This window comes from Montipora foliosa, unplaced genomic scaffold (genome assembly GCF_036669935.1).
Source record: "Montipora foliosa isolate CH-2021 unplaced genomic scaffold, ASM3666993v2 scaffold_430, whole genome shotgun sequence".
NCBI classification, from domain to species: Eukaryota; Metazoa; Cnidaria; class Anthozoa; order Scleractinia; family Acroporidae; genus Montipora; species Montipora foliosa.
The window spans coordinates 32,501-40,255 of record NW_027179735.1 but is presented as its reverse complement, the minus strand read 5'-3'; positions in this window follow the sequence as shown (position 1 = coordinate 40,255).

Here is a 7,755-nt window from a genome sequence, read left to right as displayed (position 1 = left end):
CACTGAGTTTACTGGCTTTAAAAGAGAATCGATGGTGGCATTTTGTACAGCGGCTTTTCTTTTTAATTAATATATCTTTAATATTGTGCATTTAGTTATGTACCTGTATATGCTTTGTATTTTAGCTGTAAATTTCATGTCTCGAAGATATTAGCCCTTGTAGTTATTCTAAAATTCGAGATGGAATAAAGTTTATGCATGCATGCATGTTTGTGTGTTGCCTTTAGCAGGGCGCGTGCGCACAATATGTAATCTGCGACTTCAGTGCTTACCATATGAGAGAGAAAATGACTTTCCTTTCAATATATATGTCATCGAATTCTTACCTGAAACTGACAAGGGCGGTTTGGAGCTGTGAGTAGGCGTGGGATTTGTCACATATGGTTTAGGGGCCGACATATCTCTCCCTCAATGCCGTACCGGGAGGCAAGGTCGGTAGCAGAAAGCAGTGAAGGGCCAACTGCGTCCAAAAGCGATCGCACGGGCCGAAATCCCGGGATGACTCGTTTGGTACGACGCTCCAGCGCCGGTGTCTGGAGGTACTGCGTTTTTCTTTCTTGCTCAAACATTCCGTCCGCGCATGCGTAAATGTTCTGGCTCTCCGATACGTAGCCTATACCCGGCCCTCCCCCTCCCTCCCCCCCCCCTCCCAAAAAAAAATAATAATAAAATAAAAATAAGATGCTGGTTAAGTTACAAGGAATTGACATTTCAGTTAAACAGATTGTACAGGCATGAACTCGTAAGGTAAGAAGCGCGGCGCGTGTCTGGTCTTCTCGAGACAGAGGTGAGAGATGATTTCATGCAGACTGGGTCGCCTAAAATGCTCTGTTGTAAACATGGCGGTTCACGAGTGAAGTTGTCTCTTTGGCCTTTCTGTGGACGAAATCCAGCACCTACCGATACAATTTGGGCAAGTTTTGAAAGCTTAAAACTTCAATCAATGCTGTATTTTGCTGGTAGGACTGGGTGACCCGACACTTATAAAAAATCAATGAAATGAGAATCGGGGGGCTTCCCTTGTCACGGAATGGCAGAATTACCCAGAATTCTTTTTGGCCATGAAGGAGGCAACTTGAGAGGCACGAGACTGGCCCTCATCAAATGGCTGATATAAAGCGCGGCCGGAGGAAAAAGTAGAAGAAGTAACCTTGGTGTGTGCTGTTAACGTAGACTTTTGATTTCTGAACAAGTTTTCACTCTAGAAAAATCGCAACAAAGTAGTGCTTTTTTTCGCTGTTATCCTCGTTGCAAAAAACTGGCCTTTCGTAATTTCTTGTCAAGCAAAGGGTATAATGTAAATAAGAGAATACTGAGATATTTATATTTGCAAATTACCTGTCCTCTTTCTTACCACTCAACTCAAACTCTAGATCTCTATGCAATAAGCGCATTGAAAATCTTCTTATGCATGATCTTCGCGGAAATTACATTCTGTCCCTCAATAAACCTGTAAAAACCAGTTAAGGTCTTAGTTCTTTTTCGAACGTATAGGCTAAGTTGCGAAATGCGCTACCTGATTTTATCCGTAACACTGAGTTTACTGGCTTTAAAAGAGAATCGATGGTGGCATTTTGTACAGCGGCTTTTCTTTTTAATTAATATATCTTTAAATATTGTGCATTTAGTTATGTACCTGTATATGCTTTGTATTTTAGCTGTAAATTTCATGTCTCGAAGATATTAGCCCTTGTAGTTATTCTAAAATTCGAGATGGAATAAAGTTTATGCATGCATGCATGTTTGTGTGTTGCCTTTAGCAGGGCGCGTGCGCACAATATGTAATCTGCGACTTCAGTGCTTACCATATGAGAGAGAAAATGACTTTCCTTTCAATATATATGTCATCGAATTCTTACCTGAAACTGACAAGGGCGGTTTGGAGCTGTGAGTAGGCGTGGGATTTGTCACATATGGTTTAGGGGCCGACATATCTCTCCCTCAATGCCGTACCGGGAGGCAAGGTCGGTAGCAGAAAGCAGTGAAGGGCCAACTGCGTCCAAAAGCGATCGCACGGGCCGAAATCCCGGGATGACTCGTTTGGTACGACGCTCCAGCGCCGGTGTCTGGAGGTACTGCGTTTTTCTTTCTTGCTCAAACATTCCGTCCGCGCATGCGTAAATGTTCTGGCTCTCCGATACGTAGCCTACCCCCGGCCCTCCCCCTCCCTCCCCCCCCTCCCAAAAAAAAAAAATAATAAAATAAAAATAAGATGCTGGTTAAGTTACAAGGAATTGACATTTCAGTTAAACAGATTGTACAGGCATGAACTCGTAAGGTAAGAAGCGCGGCGCGTGTCTGGTCTTCTCGAGACAGAGGTGAGAGATGATTTCATGCAGACTGGGTCGCCTAAAATGCTCTGTTGTAAACATGGCGGTTCACGAGTGAAGTTGTGTCTTTGGCCTTTCTGTGGACGAAATCCAGCACCTACCGATACAATTTGGGCAAGTTTTGAAAGCTTAAAACTTCAATCAATGCTGTATTTTGCTGGTAGGACTGGGTGACCCGACACTTATAAAAAATCAATGAAATGAGAATCGGGGGGCTTCCCTTGTCACGGAATGGCAGAATTACCCAGAATTCTTTTTGGCCATGAAGGAGGCAACTTGAGAGGCACGAGACTGGCCCTCATCAAATGGCTGATATAAAGCGCGGCCGGAGGAAAAAGTAGAAGAAGTAACCTTGGTGTGTGCTGTTAACGTAGACTTTTGATTTCTGAACAAGTTTTCATTCTAGAAAAGTCGCAACAAAGTAGTGCTTTTTTTCGCTGTTATCCTCGTTGCAAAAAACTGGCCTTTCGTAATTTCTTGTCAAGCAAAGGGTATAATGTAAATAAGAGAATACTGAGATATTTATATTTGCAAATTACCTGTCCTCTTTCTTACCACTCAACTCAAACTCTAGATCTCTATGCAATAAGCGCATTGAAAATCTTCTTATGCATGATCTTCGCGGAAATTACATTCTGTCCCTCAATAAACCTGAAAAAACCAGTTAAGGTCTTAGTTCTTTTTCGAACGTATAGGCTAAGTTGCGAAATGCGCTACCTGATTTTATCCGTAACACTGAGTTTACTGGCTTTAAACGAGAATCGATGGTGGCATTTTGTACAGCGGCTTTTCTTTTTAATTAATATATCTTTAAATATTGTGCATTTAGTTATGTACCGGTATATGCTTTGTATTTTAGCTTTAAATTTCATGTCTCGAAGATATTAGCCCTTGTAGTTATTCTAAAATTCGAGATGGAATAAAGTTTATGCATGCATGCATGTTTGTGTGTTGCCTTTAGCAGGGCGCTTGCGCACAATAGGGACTTTAAGATCTGCGACGCGACGGTAACGAAAACGTCATTTAAAATTGCAAGTTCAGGTTTATTAATCTTTTTCGCCGTTATGTCGGCTTGTCTAACTTCTAAAAACTAGTGTAACTCCCCAGGAACTGAATTAGGAGGTGCAGTATTGAATCTACCACAGAAATTTCAAATTTGCTGCCTTTTTTTCACGTTCTCCGTAAAACTTGAGAATTGGTCATTTCACGTGGTAGATTTGCCAAAAACGTGAAAGAAATGTACAAAAAAGAAAAATGCACGTGCACAGCGTGCAAAGTTATTGTTTTTGCTCATTAAATATGCAAAATTTGTGACGTTTTCGTTGCGGTCGCGTCATAGATCTTAAACTCCCTAATATGTAATCTGCCACTTCAGTGCTTACCATATGAGAGAGAAAATGACTTTCCCTTCAATATATATGTCATCGAATTCTTACCTGAAACTGACAAGGGCGGTTTGGAGCTGTGAGTAGGCGTGGGATTTGTCACATATGGTTTAGGGGCCGACATATCTCTCCCTCAATGCCGTACCGGGAGGCAAGGTCGGTAGCAGAAAGCAGTGAAGGGCCAACTGCGTCCAAAAGCGATCGCACGGGCCGAAATCCCGGGATGACTCGTTTGGTACGACGCTCCAGCGCCGGTGTCTGGAGGTACTGCGTTTTTCTTTCTTGCTCAAACATTCCGTCCGCGCATGCGTAAATGTTCTGGCTCTCCGATACGTAGCCTACCCCCGGCCCTCCCCCTCCCTCCCCCCCCTCCCAAAAAAAAATAATAATAAAATAAAAATAAGATGCTGGTTAAGTTACAAGGAATTGACATTTCAGTTAAACAGATTGTACAGGCATGAACTCTTAAGGTAAGAAGCGCGGCGCGTGTCTGGTCTTCTCGAGACAGAGGTGAGAGATGATTTCATGCAGACTGGGTCGCCTAAAATGCTCTGTTGTAAACATGGCGGTTCACGAGTGAAGTTGTCTCTTTGGCCTTTCTTTGGACGAAATCCAGCACCTACCGATACAATTTGGGCAAGTTTTGAAAGCTTAAAACTTCAATCAATGCTGTATTTTGCTGGTAGGACTGGGTGACCCGACACTTATAAAAAATCAATGAAATGAGAATCGGGGGGCTTCCCTTGTCACGGAATGGCAGAATTACCCAGAATTCTTTTTGGCCATGAAGGAGGCAACTTGAGAGGCACGAGACTGGCCCTCATCAAATGGCTGATATAAAGCGCGGCCGGAGGAAAAAGTAGAAGAAGTAACCTTGGTGTGTGCTGTTAACGTAGACTTTTGATTTCTGAACAAGTTTTCATTCTAGAAAAGTCGCAACAAAGTAGTGCTTTTTTTCGCTGTTATCCTCGTTGCAAAAAACTGGCCTTTCGTAATTTCTCGTCAAGCAAAGGGTATAATTTAAAATAAGAGAATACTGAGATATTTATATTTGCAAATTACCTGTCCTCTTTCTTACCACTCAACTCAAACTCTAGATCTCTATGCAATAAGCGCATTGAAAATCTTCTTATGCATGATCTTCGCGGAAATTACATTCTGTCCCTCAATAAACCTGTAAAAACCAGTTAAGGTCTTAGTTCTTTTTCGAACGTATAGGCTAAGTTGCGAAATGCGCTACCTGATTTTATCCGTAACACTGAGTTTACTGGCTTTAAAAGAGAATCGATGGTGGCATTTTGTACAGCGGCTTTTCTTTTTAATTAATATATCTTTAAATATTGTGCATTTAGTTATGTACCTGTATATGCTTTGTATTTTAGCTGTAAATTTCATGTCTCGAAGATATTAGCCCTTGTAGTTATTCTAAAATTCGAGATGGAATAAAGTTTATGCATGCATGCATGTTTGTGTGTTGCCTTTAGCAGGGCGCGTGCGCACAATATGTAATCTGCGACTTCAGTGCTTACCATATGAGAGAGAAAATGACTTTCCCTTCAATATATATGTTATCGAGTTCTTACCTGAAACTGACAAGGGCGGTTTGGAGCTGTGAGTAGGCGTGGGATTTGTCACATATGGTTTAGGGGCCGACATATCTCTCCCTCAATGCCGTACCGGGAGGCAAGGTCGGTAGCAGAAAGCAGTGAAGGGCCAACTGCGTCCAAAAGCGATCGCACGGGCCGAAATCCCGGGATGACTCGTTTGGTACGACGCTCCAGCGCCGGTGTCTGGAGGTACTGCGTTTTTCTTTCTTGCTCAAACATTCCGTCCGCGCATGCGTAAATGTTCTGGCTCTCCGATACGTAGCCTACCTCCGGCCCTCCCCCTCCCTCCCCCCCTCCCAAAAAAAAAATAATAAAATAAAAATAAGATGCTGGTTAAGTTACAAGGAATTGACATTTCAGTTAAACAGATTGTACAGGCATGAACTCGTAAGGTAAGAAGCGCGCGTGTCTGGTCTTCTCGAGATAGAGGTGAGAGATGATTTCATGCAGACTGGGTCGCCTAAAATGCTCTGTTGTAAACATGGCGGTTCACGAGTGAAGTTGTCTCTCTGGCCTTTCTGTGGACCAAATCCAGCACCTACCGATACAATTTGGGCAAGTTTTGAAAGCTTAAAACTTCAATCAATGCTGTATTTTGCTGGTAGGACTGGGTTACCCGACACTTATAAAAAATCAATGAAATGAGAATCGGGGGGCTTCCCTTGTCACGGAATGGCAGAATTACCCAGAATTCTTTTTGGCCATGAAGGAGGCAACTTGAGAGGCACGAGACTGGCCCTCATCAAATGGCTGATATAAGCGCAGCTGGAGGAAAAAGTAGAAGAAGTAACCTTGGTGTGTGCTGTTAACGTAGACTTTTGATTTCTGAACAAGTTTTCACTCTAGAAAAGTCGCAACAAAGTAGTGCTTTTTTTCGCTGTTATCCTCGTTGCAAAAAACTGGCCTTTCGTAATTTCTTGTCAAGCAAAGGGTATAATGTAAATAAGAGAATACTGAGATATTTATATTTGCAAATTACCTGTCCTCTTTCTTACCACTCAACTCAAACTCTAGATCTCTATGCAATAAGCGCATTGAAAATCTTCTTATGCACGATCTTCGCGGAAATTACATTCTGTTCCTCAATAAACCTGAAAAAACCAGTTAAGGTCTTAGTTCTTTTTCGAACGTATAGGCTCAGTTGCGAAATGCGCTACCTGATTTTATCCGTAACACTGAGTTTACTGGCTTTAAAAGAGAATCGATGGTGGCATTTTGTACAGCGGCTTTTCTTTTTAATTAATATATCTTTAAATATTGTGCATTTAGTTATGTACCTGTATATGCTTTGTATTTTAGTTGTAAATTTAATGTCTCGAAGATATTAGCTCTTGTAGTTTCATTGAAATTCGAGATGGAATAAAATTTATGCATGCATGCATGTTTGTGTGTTGCCTTTAGCAGGGCGCGTGCGCACAATATGTAATCTGCGACTTCAGTGCTTACCATATGAGAGAGAAAATGACTTTCCCTTCAATATATATGTCTTTGAATTCTTACCTGAAACTGACAAGGGCGGTTTGGAGCTGTGAGTAGGCGTGGGATTTGTCACATGTGGTTTAGGGGCCGACATATCTCTCCCTCAATGCCGTACCGGGAGGCAAGGTCGGTAGCAGAAAGCAGTGAAGGGCCAACTGCGTCCAAAAGCGATCGCACGGGCCGAAATCCCGGGATGACCCGTTTGGTACGACGCTCCAGCGCCGGTGTCTGGAGGTACTGCGTGTACTACTAAGGAGTACGCCTGGTGTGTGCTCTTAACACAGACTTTTGATTTCTGAACAAGTTTTTACTCCAGAAAAGTCGCAACAAAGTAGTGCTTTTTTTTGCTGTTGTCGTCAAAACCTCAAAGTTGGTAATTTTACGTCGTCCTTATGCATAGTACGACAAGAATCTGTCCTAAAATTATTGCAGCACGATTATTTATGCTCTTTTATCCAATGACATCATTGTTTTGCGCCGTTGTTATTGCAGTCGTCGTCGTAAAATCTTAAGCTCGCTCTTCTGAGTTTTACGAGAGTTTTTCTTAAGGCATTTTTGCAGGTGGAATCTAGGTAAACAAAAGGGATGTAATTCTTTTTGATGGGGTGATAAAAGCTTAGTTTACGTGAGTTCTGAAGCGTCTCGTTCCAATAAGAGATATATTTATTTTTCGTGAGATCTATGAGTTTCTTGATCCTGCTGTCATTTAATGAATTGTAATTATATATACCGTATAATGGTGTAATATAGCTCAAGAATCTGGAACAAAAGTTCATCTTCCAAATCGGCACCCTTAATTAATTAATCCCCATGGTATCAACAAACGCTTTTCATTTAACTAATGTATTCGTATATTTCACGTTGCCATGTTACCACCAATAGCATAGCTCGTACTCCACTTTAAAAACTACATACAACCCATAATTCCTCCATTGGCTCTAACGAAGGGCTAAC